Source organism: Falco cherrug, chromosome Z, assembly GCF_023634085.1.
Source record: "Falco cherrug isolate bFalChe1 chromosome Z, bFalChe1.pri, whole genome shotgun sequence".
In the NCBI taxonomy this organism is placed as follows: domain Eukaryota; kingdom Metazoa; phylum Chordata; class Aves; order Falconiformes; family Falconidae; genus Falco; species Falco cherrug.
The window spans coordinates 23,868,288-23,888,006 of NC_073720.1; the positions used below are offsets into that span (position 1 = coordinate 23,868,288).

The 19,719-nt window shown below is 41.9% G+C and overlaps 1 protein-coding gene and 1 long non-coding RNA gene across 7 annotated transcripts in view; one reads left to right on the top strand and one right to left on the bottom strand.

Moving 5' to 3' along the window:
• Positions 1-1,060: 1,060 nt before the first annotated feature.
• LOC129734710 (uncharacterized) lies at positions 1,061-5,344 on the bottom strand. Its single transcript, XR_008730228.1, has 2 exons — positions 1,890-5,344; positions 1,061-1,670 (listed from the first exon to the last, which is right to left on the bottom strand). It is a non-coding gene; the product is annotated as an uncharacterized LOC129734710 (long non-coding RNA).
• Positions 5,345-5,627: 283 nt separating this feature from the next.
• Positions 5,628-19,719, top strand: part of ERBIN (erbb2 interacting protein) — a 122,769-nt gene continuing 108,677 nt past the window's right edge. For 3 of the 6 annotated variants that reach the window (XM_055699050.1, XM_055699049.1, XM_055699052.1), the window contains exons 1-2: positions 6,319-6,515; positions 6,670-6,941. The gene's annotated coding sequence lies outside the window, so the exon portion shown is untranslated. Of the gene's footprint in view, positions 6,009-6,318; positions 6,516-6,669; positions 6,942-19,719 lie in introns of those variants that run through there. The other 3 variants (XM_055699051.1, XM_055699053.1, XM_027807925.2) reach the window with 3 other exon arrangements.

Sequence of the window (19,719 nt, forward strand, 5' to 3'; positions counted from 1 at the left end):
GTTAACACACAACTTTTTAACCTTTCTGGCCCAGAAAGTCACTATTTCCTTACTGATGTAGCGTAATACTCATACCTGCAATGTAAGGCTTTTGATGGAGAAAACAATAAAAATATTAGTTTTAGTTTTACTGTTTGCAACTAACATGCCTTAGAACTTAAGACAGATATAAATGAAAAAATGTCTATTTTAGATTTTAAAAAGCTACTCTGAAAACATTCTTTCCAAAGTGAAATTAAAAATGTCTATAATGGTTTTCAGTTATGCTAGTCATACAAGTGCCGTCTTTTGTATTTTGCTTGTTCAAAGAAGAAGGGATAAAATACTTAAAAGAGGAGACTATTTCTTATCACTTAAAGAAGGAGAATATTTCTTAGCACCTAGAACTATGTCTTTTATGTTTGTCAGGTGGGGAGAAGAAAGGGAAGAAATAACTAAAAGAACTGAAGACTTCATAAAGAAGAGAAATGGAGAAGACAAGCTGATTCTTGTTTAACTGCACTTGAACTTCTTATATGATGAAAAAAATGGGCAACTGTTTTAACAGATGCTGAAAAAGTAATTATTTCCCCCAAACTAATCTTTTATCATGTACCCTAACTGCAGATGGAGGACAATCAAAAGGACTGTTTTTTGAACTCTCTTGAAAATGTTCCACAGTAGCTTTTCTACAAATCGAAGAGTCTTTGCTTAAGGTGCAATCTGTTAGTGTAACAGGCCTAGAGACAGGATAGTTGACCTCACTGGACTGTCTGGATCTCCTTGCTTCAAAATGGTTTCACCTGTGGTTCCAAACATGATGGTCCCTAAGAAAATCAGCTTCTAATATCATTGAGACAACACTGAAGCCAGGAAGTCACATAGCTTTAGTCTTTATTTTTACATGACTGACATTATTCACAGAAAATGACAAGGGAAAAGTAAGGAATTTGTTAACTGTGCACATATACGACAGTGCTGCTAAAATCTCCTAAGAGATTGGTATTAACAGCATAACAACCTTCTAATAAAACTTAATGGCTAGCACAGAGATGTAAAATAAAAGTGATTCATCCTACAATTAGAGAAATCTGGATTTATTTAATGGTTAGCATAACTGATATAATCATAAATGTGCCTATAGAGAATAATTTTGGAATGATATTTGTGATAACATTTACAGTGTCTACACATGACCTGCTCACCAGCTTGTTATGCCAGAACACATTCTGTCTGGTTTTCACTAGCTTAAAAAACCCACCATAACCAATTTTAAACAAAGTTGCCACAGAAATTCGTCTTTCCTATAAGTGGAGAGAGAGTGAGGAGTGATGGTTTTCCTGCAGGGTGCAGCACTAATTATTAACCTTAGCAAAGCAATATAACCAGTAGAGAGCTACTATAGAGCTAGCATGACTGATTTTCTATAGGAAAGCTATGCCAGATCTGATTAGAAGCTGTACAGTGTTCTTTTATGGTTGGTTTCCAGACACAAGTATCCTCAGCTGCACTCACTGTTACCCTTTTTGGATCCAAGAACCTTATCAAAGGCAGTCCAAAACCACTGTCGGTACATAGGCAAAATACTGAGTGCATGGCTTGTTTTAGGCAACTTCATAGTTGGCTCTTTCTGCAGACTTCATGTTTAACTCTTTGTTAACTCAGTGTGGCCAGAAGGAGATCTGCAGGACCTGGTGAGCAAAGGATTGATGGTTACAATCCGCAGATGTCTGTTTCCTCACATGGCATGGCTTCATTTTCATTCCTTTCAGTTTGTTTTGACCAGCACAAGATTTATGTGGGGGCATCAGATGTCAAAACAGACTCTTAGGCTAAGAGGCAGCTGCATAGCTTAAAGTCAGGAGCAAAGCAGTCCAAATCAGGCAAGAATAAAGGTGCCTTAATATTACCTTTTTGTCTTTTCTCCTCCATGTGAAAGGTTCAGCCAAATGTTCCTCAGAGTCCAGGAGCTCACCCATGGTAACCAAGGAAAAGAAATACAAACAAAAAGACACAATAAAATGCTTAAAAATAACTCTAAAACATTCCTAATCATTTCTAGAACACAGCATATACAAAATACGTTGTGGTGTTACAAAGGTTTTCTATTGGTACTTGCATAATACTCCAAAACTTAGTCACACAACAGATTTACTTTCATTACTTTTGTTTACTGTTCGAAAAATAAGACAACCAAATACAGGAAAAAACTTCTTCATAACCATAAATGGTGTAATGCAACATTTAACCAGTGTAAATTTGGGATTGTATCACCGTTAGACCAAGCAGAGGTTGTTTACTTAGCTTGTCTTTAAGTGTACCAGATAGGCATTATGCATTTAGGAATTCATAACAATATACTTCTAAGACTTAATTGCCACTGAATGAAATCAGTTTTGTGTTGATTTCACCAGCGTAAATGTAGTGTAATCCAGCTGTGAATCAGATCAATTCAGACAATGTTACAGTAAGACATTCTGGACAGATCATGTGCAAATTTAAATTATGGAGTATCTAAAATAAACTCCAATATATACTTGTTAAAGGAAAGATTACTTATTGTCTCTTTATGTCTTTCAGGTAGCTATTACTTTCAGTAATTATTATTTAATATTTATATTGTAATGGTGTCCAGAAGTCCCAATTCAAATCAAGATACAATCCACCATTCAAGTCACTACTTGAGCATTTAATAAGCAGAAGCACTTAGCCGGGGGGCCTTTCAGTCTAGCTCTTGGAAAAGTGGAAATGCACAAATGTAATGAACAACAGTATTAACAGGGAAAAGCAGCAATTAAACCCTGTTACTGTGAAAAACTGTGTATACTTTGTTTAGACCACTGAACTCCTGAAAGGGACAAACAGAGGTGGCTGTTTCACCGACTGTTCTTTCAGTTTAGCTGCGTGTTGTTGCAGTATTTATGAGCATTCCTGTTCAAATATAAAAATAGAAGTTTGAACGAGAGGAGTTTGGACTTGGTGTCTGCTGTGAAATCATGGTTTAAATTTTCAGTAGGATCAGTTGCATGGCCTCACTTGAAAGACTCATTATCTAACTCTGTGTTTTTTACTTTGTGCACTTAATCTGTAATTATTTGGTAACTGGGATACCAACACTGGGAATTAACGTTGCTGGGGACTCTGTTGAAGCTGTAATCGAAATACTCTCTTGATATTTATAGCACTTTTAAATCCCTGGGATAACTCCTGGTATTTTCTTAATTTGTATAGATAGTTGTATCTTGTCTGTATAACATCTTCAGGAGCTGTGATCTAGCTAGCTAGCTAAAGTTTCAGTAGTCTTTGACTAGGCTTTCATTTTTGATGGCTAAAACGGTAAGTGAAATAGTATCTCAGACTGAAACTAACATTACTACCGTAGATTAACCATGGGAGCAACAGTTGCTATAAATTTCCCACACCCATCTATCACCCTGCTGCATTAACAAATGCATTGGGCAATCTGCAGTAAACATTGCCACAGAACATTTTCACGTTTAAAAAGTTGTGATAATTCATGCATAAAAGAGGTGCCTGGAAGAGTTCATGATGGAAGACATCAGTCACAGACAGCCATTCGCATTAATTATGGTAAGGATACATTACTGCATATTAGGAACGATCAATTGTTCGCATGAGATAAAAAAATCAGTAATTTTATTATAGCACCAGTGTAGTGCACTACAGTGAGAAATTAAAAATCTGTTGTGAGTGGGGGTGAAGTTCTCATATTGGCCTTAGTCCAACGCTGACTCATTTGAAGAAAAATGGCTTATCTGAATGAGAAGAAATGGAAGTGATTTAATGTTTTGGGAAATACATATACATATATAATTTTGTTTTACAAACTCTGATGGTTGCATTTAATTTAGTTTAATTATTTAATCCTAGCCATAGATGTAGTCTCCAAAGAAGGCTGTATGTGAAAATAGAGAGATTTGTAGAAAAGTAAAGAAACAATGAGCAAGTATTATTACCCTAGTAAAAATGCATGCTTATTTTCTGTATCTGCATACAAATTGGATACTTGAACACACAATTCCCATACACAGAGAAGAAGTTTTAAATAAAGAACAGTATTGTTAAATGTAGTGGACTTTTACAAATGTGATCAACAGTATGTTTTGCTCCTAAAGATTAAAGCTTCTTCATCCAAAGCCCTGTAAGAAACTGGATGAAGCAAATGATGGTCCTGAACAGGAAATATCAACTGGAGTTACTTTCAGGGACTGGTTAGAGTTTAAAGGACTTTTCACATCTAGTTGTATGCTAAAATCAGTGGCAGGTCATCACTAACCTGACATAACATTTTCCTTTGCTGTTCAATGGCTCATGTAAAATGGCATTTTTTAGCATTTTTTTCATCTCTCAGTAAACAGATTACCATAATAAAATGATATCATAATAACTATCCCACCTGAGCTGGTGGCAGTCCCAGCAGAGGAGCCAGGGATTAAACAGGCATGAAGATAAAACTACCTCTGTTTTAGACATTGTCTCTGTGGAACACAATTAAGGAGCATAAGGTGAGCAGCATGTAGAAATCCACCCTGCTGTCAGCTTTGTGTGCCGTTTTGTGGCTGAGCAGAACTCCAGGCTCCAGGACAGTTAAAATGGCATATTGTGTACACAATAGGTTATCAAATACTCATTTCAAACAATCAAGGAAATTAAACAGAAAAACATTTCCATCAACATACTGTCATGATCCAACAAACACCAATACCCAAGTCGTGTGACCTACAGTAAACCCACTGTTTGCTTTTCAAACGTATTTGCGCGTGACAGCTAACAGCATTTTCGGTACCATCGTCTTGTACCGAGGGTGTTGAAATACTCGGAGAGGAAACACAGCCGTATGCCGTGGTTTCTGTGAAACGGTGTGACCATGTATGCGGCACTGTTTTACTTGTTGTTTGGATCGCCATTTAATATCACGTATCGTAATATCAGTTAATATCATCATGTCTGGGTGGAGGTTGTTAGTTTTCCCCGCGATGTGCTGGTTTCCGCAGATCCCGATAACCGAAACGCCGGGAGCGCCAGGTGCAGCCCGGCAGCGCCCAGGGTGGCCGCGGACACCGGGCAGCCAACAGCCGTGCCGTGCCAAGCGCAGCGGTCCATCGTTCGGGGCTGAATGCGCCCAGGCAGCCAACGCGCCCCTGCAGAAGGCAAGCTGCGCCAACACCGCGCGGGAAAACCAGCGACGCCCGCTCCCTGCTGCGTTACCGGGCCGGGAAGGGCCTCCCCAGCCGCGCCGGCCCCATCCCAGCCCCCGGAGTGGGCCGCACGTCAGGCGGAGGCGCGAGGTCCCGTTCTGCGGCCGCTGGACGCGTCCCCGCCGCAGCGCCCCCGCCCCGGCCCCGGCCCCGGCCCCGGCCCCCGCTCGGCTCGGCCCCGCCTCAGCGGCCCCGGCCGCCCCGCGCCCTCACTGCCCCGGCCCCGCCCTGCAGTCCCGGCCCCAGCCCCCGGCCCCACCGCGCCCCATTCCTCCACAACCCGCTCCCGCCCCCTGCCGAGCCCGATTGGACGCGGCGGCCCGTCTCTCATGACGCCCCTGGCTCGCGATTGGCTGCAGCGCGGCATCCCGCTCTCAGCCCCACACCGGTGGCGGGGGAGGGGAGGCCCGCGGGAGCCGGCGGCGGCGGCGTAGCCCGCCCGTCCCCTTCCCCCTCCCGCCGCGGCCTGTGGGGGCGCGGGCGCCGCGCCTCCTGGTCCCGCTCCCGCCTCCGCCCGGTCCCGACCCAGCTCCCGCTCCGCCCGCCGCCGCTGCGGTGCCTCCCCCGGCCTGGGCGGCAGTGCGCGGCGCCGGCAGCCGCAGGGGCGCGGCGTCGTCCCCCCGGTTACGCCCCTCTGCTCCCCATCGCGCGTCCCCGCCGGGGCATTGCCCTCGCCACAGCTCCGCCGCCTCCCCGGACCCCCTGCTGCCCAGGCCGGGGAGGGGGGGCGGGAGGCTGAAGCGGCGGGAGAAGAGGGAAGTGTGCGAAAGGAGGCGGGGAGAGAGGGCGGCGGCGGCGGCGGGCGGGCAGGTGAGGCTGGCAGCCATCCCGCTCCCCTCCTGCCCTTGGCGGCGGCGGGGGCGTGCGGGGCGGCGGCCGCGCTCGGTCGGCGCGGCCGCGGGTGAGGAGCTGGCGGCGGAGCGGCGGCGCCGGGGACGCAGGCCGGCGGGCGAGGCCGCGCCGCCGGGGCCGGCCGGGTGGCGGGGGGCGCTGCGGTCTCGCCGCCGGGCGTCGCTCCTGCCGGGCGGGGCCGGCGCGGCTGGGGGCCGCCCGCGGGGCAGAGCGGGGCGTGGCCGGCGGTGCGGGAGGGGCCCGGCGCCGCCGCCGCCCTCCCCACGCGCGCACGCACGTCGCACGCGCCGCGCCCGCCCCCGTGCCCGGTGAAAGCTGTTGCATTTCTCCCCCCGCCCGGCGCTCGCCGCACTCCTCTGCCCCTTCCCCTTCGAACGGGAGGAAACTCGGTGGGCTCTAGCGCGTCCCCGCGGGGCCGGAGGAAGCCCCGGCTGCCGGAGCGGCGCGGGGCGCCCGACAGACAAGGTAAATCGAACGGGGACGGCTCGGGGAGCAGCGGCGGCAGCAACGGCAAAACCCTCCCTCTGCTGAAGGGGGTGGGGAAGGAGGAAGGAGTTCACGCTTCATCTCGATATCCTGTTTTTGGCCTTTATATTTCTGTGTTTTCCGCCTCGCGTAGGGTAGCTGCCCTTTGTGTTTCCCCCTCTCTGGTCGAAATGCCGTGGGCATGAGCGTGGCCGCTGGTCGCGTGGAGGCTGAGGAAGGCGTCGGGGGGGACCGAAAGTTCTTGAGTTCCTCGGGCACAGAAGTTTCTTTGTTCGGCTGGAGAAGGTACTGAACTGAAGCTGCTCGACACCGTGATTCTGCCGCTTCAGCTCCTTCCTCCCCGAAACGATTGCTAGCCCTGCGAGTGTAATTAACTTCTCGGGAAATAAGAAAGTCCTAGAGGAGGTAGTAATCTTTTATTTAATCGAAAGATCTCGAGGCTTGGTGCTGCCCGTGTCTGCCTTTGCTTGTCTGTCACCTTGTTTACTGGAATGTCGGTTAACGTCTGGCCGGGCTTCTGGAAGATAGCTGTTAAATTGCTGTATAAAAACGTGCCCTCGTAGTCCTCTGTAATTGCTTGTGTCAGTTTTTCCCCTCGACTGCTGCCGCCACCTCTTCCTCCCCTCCGCCCCCTCTCTGTCCTCAAGATGACGAATTGGACTGCATATTTTTCAGCTTGTATAGCAGAGGTCTGTATTGCGTCTTGATCCTTGAAAAGTTTATGTTAAGAACCTCAGGGTTTGTTTTTTTTTTAAAAAGTCTGACTTTTTAAAAGTGTGTGCAGTTGAACATACAAGTTTATGTAGCCTTGTTTGGTTTTGATGACTACTTTCTCCTTTATTGTTTTTGAAAGGAGTCCCGTTTGAAGCTGTTGGAGGGAAAACAAAACGTGAAGCTTTGGTGTAAGGTTTTGTACTGCTGGTGTCTGTTAAGTTATGCCAACTAACTAGTTGCATGTAGTGAAAGCAGTATTGCTCACCACCAGATGCATTTCACATACCTCAAAGAGGCAGTTATTGCTTAGTTCTTTCATGAAGGCAAGGAATTTCTCGTAGTATGAATGTTCAAAATGAGCTAGAAGCCATAGCTCTGTACTGGCTTATCTAAATTTTTGTTCCTGTTTGTCCAACTGGAAAGGAGCATGCTGGTTAGATAGGATGTGTGTGCTTCGGTCTCTCGGGTGTCTGAGATGTGTTGGTATTTGTGAGGCTTGGACAAAGTAATTTCTGCACAAAATTTAAAATACTCCAACTATATAGTTCTTTAACAGCATCAAGTCATGTAGTGTTTGAGGAAAAAGTTACTAATCCAACTCCATCTGTTTTGGTATGCCGTGAGGAAAAATGTTAACATTTAGCTGACCTGAAGTGGCTTTTATGGCAGATCACAAGGAAGTGTTTTGGCTTGCAATTTATAGACCTACCTTTCCAGGCGGCAGTAAGGGTTATTCTTGGGCATCAGAAAGCGCTGAACAAAATAAATGGCAGTGAACTTTGGTTTCCTTATATGGCTGATGCTTGGCAGAAAAGCAATGAGGTCTAAATAGAGTAATCCTTTTACAAAGAGCCATCACTCTCCAAAGCAGTGTTTCAGCCCCAATAATGACTTGAGATTCTTGGGGGGGGGGGGGGGGGGGGAAGGGGGCAGGGGCGGGGGTTGTAGCAGTGCATGACAAATTCAGTTGTAAACCACTGTGTTGGTAATGCATGCAATTTTGTTTCTTTTCAGACCTTTTGTGTTTCTCATGATGCACTTGATATTTTTCAATGCCATGTCGAAGAATAGATCCTTGTAGTGGAGCCACAACTTTTTACGTTAGTGTTTTGTCACCATGGTAGCTATAGATAAGGCCCTTTTTAATGAGGAAAGTGTAATTCAGTACAGCTTATAGTTAATCATTATATCGTAGAATGCCATTCATATTGTTAACATAGTTTAGGAGTTATCAAGAAGTGTATTCTTTCTTGAGATCATCAGTCTCAACTAAAAATCAGTCTGACACTGATAATTCATGCTGTGAGTTATGTAAGTATACACATGGTAGCTCATGTTGCTTGACACAACACTTTCATAGGTACGTGTCGATGGCTTGGGGAAACATTATTTTGGCCTGGCTGTGTCTTGCTTAGGCATTAAATTAAAATGAAGTAAACATCAGTAATTTTAGGTTGGTATGCTTACAGTCAGAGAGCTGTAAGTTACAGCATACGTCATACAATGGAATATGATTTTCATTAGGATAATTATCATATTAGTAAAAATATGAATAGATTTGTCTGATGAATAAGCTGCCCAGTAGATAATGTTTGGTATAAATGTAGTGCTCTTACAGGGCACATCACATTTGTATGGAATTGAGGGGGCTCTGCAGAGAATTTATTATTAATTGAAAGTTGCATAGTGTGTTAAGCTGGTGGTGTAAGAAAACAGTGTTACAAATTGTCATCAGTGAAATTCTTTCTGAGTCTGTAGTCCCAAGGATAAAGAGCCATGGTTGGAACATCAAAGCGAAGGAGAGGCTTGCACAGATGTAACATACATTATACGTAGCATGTTAGCAGTAGTTTCTAGAAATAGAAGGGGATGGGAGCAAATTCCTCAACTCAGCTTTCCTGTAGGGGTGTAATGAATCAATCACTGGCAGTCCGCTTTGTTTTCTTGTTTTGTTTTTGTCCTTCCTGCTCCCCAGCAAAAAGGAAAATCTTCTAGGGAAAATGTTATGTAAAGATCAAATGGTTGATATGTTATCTCTTCAGCAGATCTCCCTATAGAATAACCTGATCTGCTAAAGGATGGTCTGGCATTTACTACACATAGAGGAATTACAAATCTAACCTTTTCTGAATGCATAACTAGTTGAGTTGACAGAAAAGCTACTGTTATGGATATGAAAAAAGTAGACACTATTCCTATGTAAGCATGCAAATGTTGATGGTGACAGTTGGTGTAGGTGGTTAAATGTGAAAAATGTGGAAAACAAAGATTTAGAAACATCACCATTTTGCCTTGTGAGCTTTTGAGTAAGTAAAATGATGTCAGAAAACACTTTTCAAATTGGAATGAAAACATTGCAGGTACAATATTTATCAGTTTCTGTAGTAAGTAATCTATAGATACACCCTACACACCCCTCCGTTCAGAAGGTGCAGTGTCTTTTGGTAACCTTTTACGTTGCTAGCTTAGTGTCTTGGAACAGCTGTGCAGGCCAATGCACACTTGTGAGGTATAGGTTATGTCTTCTATAACTTCCAAAAGTGTAATTGACTTCGGGAGTTTTGCATAATGTTTTGAATGCATAGGGGTTATCTTTTTGTTCGTGCTGTGGGTAACTTGTGAACAATTCTGTGGTGAGTCACATGACAGACTCTGGTCCATTTCTGGACAAGAAGTACTTCTTTGGTGGGATGAGGGCTTGTGAAAGCGTGTAATACGGATTTCATGCAGTCCTTACAGTTCTCTTCATCTCTTGGGGAGCAGCTGCAGTGTACCACTGCAGTTTCCAGCTGTGAAGGTGACATGCAGAACCCACTGTATCAGCACAGCTGGCATGCTTGTCTCCTGCTGAGTAAATATTGGTAAAAATTAGTGGGCCTAAACAACACTGCCTAGTGCACTTTAGCAATAATTAATTATTAAGCAGTTCTGTTGAGTTTAAGATTATAAGAGGACAGGTAATCGAGAGATAAACTCGACTGCTTTAATGACAGGCTGGGTATAGTTGTTTTTGAAGGATTGTTTTAAAAATTCCTTTATTGAACTACTTCTTTATTTCTAATTAATACAGTATTCATGTATTGTGAGTAAAACCTTATAAATGTTAAGGTTTGAAAGTAAGGATGCTGATTTAGGAGAGATCTATAAATCTCATCTGCCTAAGAAAAATGAAAATGTGAAGATTGCTATGCTGGAATTGGTAGTATTTATATTATATAGTAGCCTTTGGATAACTCTACTTGTCCTGCTGTGTAACCTCATTAGTTACTAGTTCTTTTAAAGATACTTGTTTCTCTGATGCCCAAATTTCAATATGGCTATTTGGCTTATTGCTCTGTTTAGTTACACCTGTACTTCCCCTGAAGGTAATACAGAAGCATGATGTTGCAACACTAATTGCACGTTCCACCTTTTAAAATACATCCTGACTTTGTATAATAGAGAAATAAAGTTAAACAAACCTCTTCATTGTGTCTGAATTACACCAGACTGAAGTGTACTTACACTGGAGAACATCAGCATTGTGACTAGCTTCTCTAGGGTAGTTTAAGTCAAAAAGTAGGCTAGTTCTTTCTGTATCTGGAACTAATTTGTAGATGACTTGATACCAAGCGATCATTATACATAGGAACAAAAAGTGATGATTGAGCGGAGTCCGAGGACAATGTGAGTGATCATGGCTGCTGTGGCTGTCCTGGAGGTTGTAATAAGATCAGAAGGTAGCTAAGCCTTCAGAGATTCTTTCATTTGAAGGCTTGATCTTATTAGATAAGATATTTTGTACTCTTCTCCCCTTTTTGTCCACTTCAGTAGCAATGAATGGGATGGTCGTACTGTTCTATTTTTTGGCATGGCCAGGAAAACATTAGATAACAAGATTTGTACATAAATCTGATTAGGTCGGTGGGGGAATGCTTTGTGCCTTGACTACTTATGATAGTAAGGACAACTGCTGTCCCTGTAAGAGAAAACTTATCAGAAAGAGGGTAAGTGATTCCAAAATGCGTGACTTTTTTCATAGCTCTCATTTTTTAAATAGCGAATATTATACACTCTTGTATCTTTTGTAAATAAAGTATGGTTTCTCAAACTTCTGTTTCACACTTCTGTAATTTAATTCTGCAAGCATAAGGTTATATTATGTATGCAAAGTAAAACAACTGCTAAAAACAAACATTCTTTTAAGATTCCCTTACTTAGATGCACATTGTGAGAATAGTAACTGCTAGAAACTGTAGGTCAGTATCTTCAGAGTGATCAGTTTGGAATTCAATGGGTGCATGAGCTCCCTTTCAAAAAAAAAAAAGTCTAAGTACACTGAATTCTCCAAGTTTGTATAGTCCAATACATACAGTGTTGTGCTTCATGTCTCGTAGACCCTGTCATGAAGTTGGCTGGGGAGGAATAAACATAGATAGATAGGTAATGGTCCAAGTAGTGAATTTTCTGACTATTCTGGACTATCACACCCTTCCAATGGGAGAGACTGCACCTGTTGGTGTAGGTATTTCCTTTCTAGGAATGAACAAGTAGGAAGGAAATACTTGTTCGAGGAGTGCTGAGTTTTATGTTCTCTTGAACTTAATATTGCACTCGTGAAGTAGATGGTTGGGGGTATAATTGTCTTCCTGTGAGCTCCTAGCACTCAGTGGCTACTTCTTGTGTCAGTTGTCTGGGGCTATCTTTCGGAGCAGAAGCAGCTTTAAAGTGGTTTGAAGTGTTAGTAAAAGTTACAAATACTGGAAATAAAACACTTGTAATTTTACCCTTAATTTGGAAGGGTGATATCTCCCTGTGAGGTAGCCAGGGCCTTATTCTCCTTGGTGGGGAAAGCTCCAGTGTTAATAATTAAATCAAAAATATTTGAAATTCTGTTAGTATTTTACAGGTAGCAGCAGAACAGTGGTCTTGGTGTCTGAAGGTGCTGTGCTTTGAGTTTCACTGCTGCCTTAGGAGCCTACTCATCAGCTTTCAACTTGAGTTGGCATGAGAAGTTCCTGAAGTAGCTGCACAGGGGGCTCTGTCTTCCCGGGTGGTTCTGGAAGAAAAAAATTCATGTTCTTCCATAGTCTGCTGTCCCATAATGTGGGTTTTAAGTTTAGTGTAGTTGCAGAAATTTCTTCATCCTTCCTTGTTACTCAAAATCATAACCAAGAAGACTCTCTAAACCAAATGATAGTTTAAAAAGCCAACATTGGTTTACTGCAGCGCTGGGTGACGAAGGATTTTTTCCTCCTAATATACACACCAAGCTACTCTAGGGTACACAACAGAGTATTTGCATATTCATAGTACATAGCATATTCATTGTCATTCACACACAGGATTGGTTACACGTTTCTGGTTTCTAATGTAAATCAGTATGCATCCTCAGACAGCACCACTGAAGCTTTTTGTGAGCTAGTGTAGTCCCCAAATGGGGTGTTGCCCTCTGTCAGGGGACTATTTGAGTCGGAGGTCCTGACTTCCCACTGCTACAACCACAATTACTTCTGTCATACTTTAAACTAATTTTCTGTTGTTTGTGGATTGCAACGCTATCAGCTGGTCTCCTCTTAGGGCCAGAACTTCCTCGCTTGAAGGCTTCTTTTGCATAACACAGGTGTTCTTTTCACCATCTTTTTTTTTTGTTTTCCAACCTCGTGACATCAGCAAAAGGTGTGTGTGTATATGTGGGGCTTGTTTCCTCTAAGTAAATTGCTTAAGTCTTTGGTATCAGGTTCAGCCTTCCAAAATAACTGTGGATGTCATCTTAAGCGTTTGGGTGGTGGAAAGTGTTTCTAGGCTTGTCTGGAAAACTTCTGGTAGGCTGCTTAGGAACTTTTTGAAAACTTGTGGCTTTTCTCCCCACATGTGACTGTAGTCATCCTGGCATTACCTTCCTTGAGGGGAAAAAATGATTGTTTAGAAGAACAACTCAGTTGTCGGCAATTTGATCCAATTACTGCAGGTCTTCTGTCTTTACTTTACAGGTAACCCTGAGGATAAGATGGAGGTTTATATTTGAAACTGGATATTAGAGAACTCTTAAATAATGATGCTAATGCAAATTATAGGGGTTTTTCCCCTCTGTGGAAGCATTATGCTTAATATTCTGTGCTTATGCACGCTTGTGGCAAAAACAAAAATACTCGACTGCAGAAGTATTTACAAGGTTGAGGTCTGTATTTTCTTTAAAAATAAACCAAAAAGTATGGTAGTGTAGTGGTCTAAATGTTTCGTGACTTAAATGCTGAGTAAATACTTGCTTTCCATGCTCATGCTACAGAGTATAATATGGAGGTGTTGAATTTATTTATTTTCCACTGTGGCCTGCAAGGTAGGTGTACGTGAGGGAGGAGATGAATGTGAAGGCAGCTGTTGATGTGCACTTGATAATCCTGCTGCTGGTACGTTTGCTTGCTGTGGCAAGTTAGTCTCTGGTGACCTGGAATGTCAGCTTGATAGTTAGCTCCTTTTAGGAGAACATGCTCATTTTGGGTTACTTCTGGTCACATAATCATATGTGATGTTAACCCTGAAGCTGCAGATCATTTAATTTCTGAGGTATTCTATATTTTTGGGGGGTTGGCAATAAACTTTATCACTGAGGGAGAAAAATCTCAAAAGTTCACATCTTTCTGATTCATAGCTATCCAGCCTTTATACCATTTGTTTCAGTTGTGCTTTATTAAGCTTATCCAAGGTGATTTATTGTAAGTAATTAATGAATTCTTTAGTAGATCTCTTTCTGGGAGGAATTACAGGTGGAGTGTAGAATGCTAGAAAATAGTATTTGGAGCAAGCCTAGAATTTTACTTGTAAGGTCACTTTTGTTGGTTCACATATGGGTGTAGGCAAACTATTAAAAACAAGGTAACAATTAAGTAAGGACTCTACCAAGAGGAGAAAAAGATGATTAAACTTGTGTGTTTCCATCTTTGCTGGGAATGTGACAGGAAGGGAAAATAAATTTGAACTCTGAATTTGGCAAGCTGTCTGGCTCTGATTCTGATGGATAAGATCAGAAATGTTGATACGGGGGAGGGAGAAACTATGAGAGCATTACTGTTATACTATACTATTGTTTAACTATGGTGCATCTTATTTGTGTCTTTTAGGAGACTTCTTTTTTCTGAACAACATTTTGTGAGGGAGGGAGCTTTCTGTGGGTATTAGGAAATAGTGTGCTTCCAGTGCATTGTTCTTTCTTAATCTAGACATTAATGCTTTGGATCCAGTACCAGAGATTACATCTAAATAAGTGAAAATATAAACAGTACAAGTACTAGAAAAGCAAGATAGACTTAACATGGATTTTAATAGACTTGGGTTAGAATAATTTACTCATCTTAGTCATCTGGGTAGGCTCCTCTGTTTTTCAGGAGCACTTACTTTAAATGTCTTGCTTTACTGAAGCAAAGCAGGAAGTGCTGAGGATCATGGCATTCCTGTGTGTTTTTTGCATTGCTACTTACTAGAGAAAGACAGTGGAACAGACAGACATTTCTGTGGGATTTTCCTGTGGGAAATCTGTGGGATCCGTGGGAGAGATACTGTCAAATTTTCAAATGTCCTGTAGTCTTTCATGACGTTAGCGCTACTGAATTGGTTTTGCAAGCAGTCGGCTGTGATGCTGCGAAGGAAAGAGTGTGGCCCTGTCAATGGAGCAGATTAAAAGAAGCTGTTAGGGGATGGAAGAGAGATGTGTCTTTACTCAATTTTTTTTTTCCTCAGCCTCTTTCTTACTTCTCTTCTCCCTCTACATAAAGCAACTGATCAAGAACCAACAAATTGCTCCTTAAACTTTAAAAAATTGTGTTTGCTTTCTCTCATCTGCCCCAGATGGAGTGCCAATTTCCACTGAATTCAAATACATATTTGCTCATTTTAGATCCATAGATCACCATCATTCCGTTTTGTTAAGTCCTGTGAAAGTTTTAAATTTCCACTTTAAGAGGATGAAATATCTACAGGGGAATAACCTTCACTCAAAATCAGATTGTTACTCATTTTCCCCAAATGTGTATTAACTTGCTTTTAATTTTTGAAAAGTCTGAAGGGAAGTATGCATTGGACAATTCAAATTATTTGAAATCACAGTTATGAAATTTTCTGAAATTCTAACATTGAGCTATTCAATTCTGTTTTCCTATTCTGAGAAAGAGGCTGACATGTTAATAGCAAATCAGCACAGCACTGTCCCACTTTTAACTTCAGTAGTGTCAAAGTAGTATTGTATGTCTTTTTTTTTTTTTTTTTTCCTTGCTAGAAAGGATGTCAGGAGTTAACTAACACTTTAAGCTATTATTAAATCAACTTTGAATTCAATTTTGAGACTATAATTTGCACTGTGATGGGAGGGAAGAATCTTAGTTCTACTTAAATATTCTGTCACATGAAAAACTTATTTTTTACTTTAGATAGTGAATTATCATCTATGGAGATGTCATAAAAGGAGCAGTTAGGTCAGGTCACCTAAAGAATTGCCACCAAGGAGTTTAAGTGAAACAGGTTTAATATGAAGTTGTGGAAATGTGACTGCACAAGATTCAGTGGTAAGGGTCACTCTGTTACTTATTACATGGAGTAAATACAGAGAGAAATTAAGTTGACATCATAGAATCATTTAGGTTGGTAAAGACCTCTGAGATCACCAAGTCCAGCTGTTAACCCAGGACTGCCAAGTCCGTCACCAAACCATGTCACTAAGCACCACATCTGCATGCTTTTTAAATACCTGTAGGGATGGTGATTCCAGCACCTCCCTGGGCAGCCTGTTCCAATGCTTGACCACCCTTTCAGTAAAGATTTTTTTCCTGCTACCCAACCTAAACCTGCCATGGCACAATTTGAGGCCATTGTCTCTTGTCCTGTTGCTTGTTACCTGGGAGAAGAGACTGACCCCCACCTGCCTACAGCCTCCTCTCAGGCAGTTGTAGAAAGTGATAGGGTCCCCCATGAGACTCCTTTTCTCCAGTCTAAGCAATTCCAGTTCCCTCAGCTGCTTCTGGTAAGACTTATTGTGTAGACCTTTCAGCAACTTTGTGGCTGGACATGCTTCATCACCTCTGCATCCCTCCTGTAGTGAGGGGCCGCCAAATAAAGTCAGAATACAGTTGGAAACAGTTTATAGAGATCAAAGGTATAAAAGGGTAAAGGAGATCCTCCCGTTGACTCACAAGGTTCAGAGTAGATCCCCTGGCTTTCTAAAATCTCGTAGAACCTAGGTGCAGCTGGATCTATTCCTAGGCTCAGACTTGGACAATGGCTTAGATTAAAGGGGAGAGTGAGAGAAAGAGAAAGCTTGTTCATAGTTCAAGATTATTACTAAGATTTTAGCAGCAAATCAATAAAATCTGTTTTAAATCACAAAAGTTACATAATAAACCTTCTTCAAGGTTTATCAAACTTCAAGCTTGCAATACATATTACAGCAAAGGTGTATTTACTACAAGTTTGCCCTTGAGTTCAGTGAAATACTCAGTGTTTTAGGGGTTTGCATTCCTCAACAGGCAGAGGTGTTAGCCTTGAGGAGCAGGAGTATCAGCCCAGGCCCCATCATCACTTTTCCGTGATGGCCCCCCTAGTATTGCAAACTTAGCAGTTTGTGAGCTCTGAGCAGTGTCCTCCTGCTCAGAGGGAGATGCTGGTCACAGCCCACAGTGGTCCAGGAGAGCTCAGAAGGGTCTCACTTTGGGACTACTGTTTATAACGTTGTGAGATGGTTGGCTGTAGTCATCAGCAAATTTCCTTCACACCTGCAACCTGGGTTGGTAATTTTCTCAAAAATTCTAGGAACAATATATAATTCTACTTGGTTACAACTCAGGCTGTGATCTGGCAGGAGCATTATGAGGTTGTTAGGGAGTAACTGGTTATTTTCATTCTTCTTCCCTCCGTGTACCAGTCAACAGGAGTTCCAGTACAGACGGTGCCATTCTCTGCCTTAGCAGAGTAGGAGTAACTGGTACAGTCAAGGGGTGCTTAACCACCCAACTCATTACTCAAGGCATGGCAGCCTAACCAGTACCTCCTCTGGGGTCATAGGATAGCCCTATAGAGAAGGGGGAGTAGTGCACCACTGCAGGTGGTAACAGCATTTGAAGAGAAACTGTACTTCAATATAATTGTCTAAATTTGAAGTAATTATTAAAAATTTTACTATAAGCAGTAAACTATCATTCTTCCCTATCTAAAAGGGCAAAAATACTTTGGAAGCCATTCAAGAATAACCTTCTGTTAATTTTGTTACAACAGTTGCTTATCTGATCTCCAAAATGACTGATGTGGTAACATAAAAATGACATAACAGCTCTTCTTTTTTTTTTCTGTAATCATCATCTGTTGGCTTAGAGAAACACAACACTGAAGAGAAAAATAATTTAATACAAAAAAAATTAGCTTAAATTTTTCATTACTGTGTTGGGAGTGAAAAGAGATTGTAAGGTGGCAAAAATCAGATGTGCATTGTGAGAACAAAGCTAAGTAAATAGGGAATAATGTTTGGCTGCATGGGAGATGTGAAGAGTCTCATAGTTAGAACCACAGGTAATGCACAGGAGAACAATACTTGTGCATTGCAATTGCAAGCAACTAATCGGAGTGGATAGAGATTGTGTTACAGTTGTAAAATACATGTAGAAGGAAACAATAGACAGAGGTACAATTCAGGGATTCCTTTATTTGCCCAGGGTAGTAACTCTTAAAACTGCTGAGAATAATGTTGAGCTAATATGTGTCATAATTGTTATATAAACTAGAGGGAGAAAATGCTTAGAATCTAGAAAATAGTGGTGTTGGGTTTTTTTTAATTTTGCTCATTATAGAAATAATGGCTACTCTTTACCACAGCAGTGAAAAAAGTGTATTACAGTAAAACTCTTTAAAGCTGCATTATAAATAAAAGCTTACTGGTTTTAGTACTACATTTGATGCTGAACAAATGTAAAAGTAAAAAACAAACCAGCTTGTTGAGGTGGGTAACACAAAACAGAGATAGAAATGTTCTTTAAGGAGGGGAAGTATTCTAGAGTAAATTGGAAGTCCAGTTCTGTGTGCTATTTCTTGAAGTAGTGACTTTCATTAGGGCACTACATAGTGTTTTTAAGTGTTAGAGTGCATCATTGTGTGTGTGTTTTGGTAGGATATTTTGTCTTTAAAATGTAACGATCCCCAAATGGGCGATGAATGCACATAAGTACATGCACTCCTCTTTTTTTGAACTCTGATCTATGAATGTGTTTCCACTTGTGTTCCTGTTACCACCGACTGTATTGTGTAACCTGTCTAGTTTTAGTGCAGCAGTTTATCAGTCTTATTAGCTGCAGTTTTGACTGTGGTTCCTCCTCCTTCCATGTACGTCAGCCCTTGCTTGCTTTGAATCACTACGTCTCATGTTGTTTCGGGCCTGCTGGGTTCTTCTGACCTCTGTTGTTTGATCCGTTCTAGTTGTAGCTAAGAATTCTGGCAGTTGCTTTTTTGGTGGGAGTGCATGTGAATCGGAGCGTCAGGGGCTGTTTTAATATATGGACCACACAATTTATAAAACAAAAGAATTAGAGCAACCTGAGTTATTCTGGTAGGAAATAGTTTCATTCCTGCACAGTGCCCCTCCCACCCCTTTCTGGTGTGTGTGTTTTGGTTTTTGGTTTTTTTTTGGTGCTGAACTATTAGGTGTTGCAGATTGCCTGAATTTATCTGCAAGCAGTCAGATGGAGAGTCTCGTTAATAGATGAGAACTTGTGTATTGAAGTACTGCATATTTAGAGCAGTGCAGCTTGCTTGTTTAAAAACCTTTGGTATCTGCTGCAGATGCCTGCATAGTCTAAGGAGTGGCTTCCTGGCTGCATTGTACATGAATTGCCAAACACCATGAGAGCAGTTTTGTCCTGGAATGCCAAAATGCATTGAATCCGTTCAGGAAGCAACATATGTCAAATGAATAAAAATATCACACTCATGTAAAACAGAATGTGATAGTTGTGTTTTCCAAATCTGGTCTCTTTCCTGAATTAAGGGGTTAAAAAGGACGTTTTGTACTGAAGGTAGTATTAAGTGCCATTAGCTCACAATTGCTGCTGTTCCCCACCGTTGGTTTCCCCATACCCTATTTTTTCTTTTGATTAACATATCCCATAGATGGAAATTGAAACAAGAAGGCTATCTGTAGGGGTGTTGTATAGGAAAGACAGTATTGTTTTCCTTCTTGAATATTTAGGCCTGTGCGCAGTATACAGGGGTTTTGGTAGTTGTTTTTTCTGTGAGTATCGGGTGTTGGTTTTGTCTTGTCTTTTTTTTTTTTTTTATAAGACTTGCAGTTTATGTGTTTCTTTACATCTCTACGAGAGTTCTATGTAACTGCCTGATACTTCAGGTAGAAAGCCAGGGTTGATGAAAATAAAAATGGGCAGTGAAGGTTGCTGCTTCTGCCCCACCTCTTAATTCCAGCAGGTTCTCAAGACAGGTAGTGGGAACACTTACAACTAAC